We start from the raw sequence: 939 nt of genomic DNA, 5'->3' as shown, positions 1-939 counted from the left end.
CCCCCCTTGAGTTTTTAAAGCAATATTATAACAACACTGGACAAGACGTCCACTTGTCTTAAACAATCACTTTCCCTCAACAATTAATGCCAGTCTTGGAAAATTTGTATTCGTCATTTCGCAATTGAAAAAGCCTGATTCAAAGGAATGTTTATCACAGTTGAGGAAAAGGAAGCCTACCCTACTTCCCATCGCCTTTAAAGAATGGCTTGAAGGATAATCGGTCGCTTTTATTAATGACAACCAGGCTAACCCAGATGTCGGGGGTTTTCAGAAATGTTGACCTACACCAAAAGTGGGCATTGCCATACCTATAGGAGAAGTTTGGTTTCATTGGTTTGTATATATTTGTTTGGTCATAGAGAAAACTCTCCTTGTCTTTTAAAAAGCAAACTGAAAAAGGGTCAAAAACTTTACCTTCAATTCAATCTTAAATTCTCAAAACAGCATTTTTCGGGATAGCCCCCTTGTGCTTAAAAGCGACTAGTTATACGACATATCACTATGTCATCGGCTACCAGCTAAAACGGGGTGTCCATTGTCACAATCGATTCGGTTCGGATCGTTTCCGTTTGGTTTGTTCGCCAGATTGAGGACGCAAAGCGGCTATCGTGGTACAAACCGATCGCCCGATGTGTCGCCTTAAAAAAACAAACGCATTTGTCTTCAGGCGAAGAATCGGGCGATTGGTTGACCATCAGTTTATGGATCCTCCAATGGGCTTTCCTAATCAAGGCCACAAGGTCCAAAATTCCTGGTTAAGAATTCGAGACACAGAATTGTACAAATAAGTGTAAAATTCTATTCTGTGGTTTGAGAAAAAATGATTTTTTGTGACAAGCCGTAAACAGGAAATCTACACACATTTATGATTTATGCATTGGGACTTTGCATTGTTGGATAGGCGGATTGTTTGATTTATATTTATATATTATATAT

The sequence above is a fragment of the Aplysia californica genome, unplaced genomic scaffold (genome assembly GCF_000002075.1).
Source record: "Aplysia californica isolate F4 #8 unplaced genomic scaffold, AplCal3.0 scaffold00226, whole genome shotgun sequence".
Classification (NCBI taxonomy): domain Eukaryota; kingdom Metazoa; phylum Mollusca; class Gastropoda; order Aplysiida; family Aplysiidae; genus Aplysia; species Aplysia californica.
Note: the sequence above shows the minus strand (reverse complement) of the source record.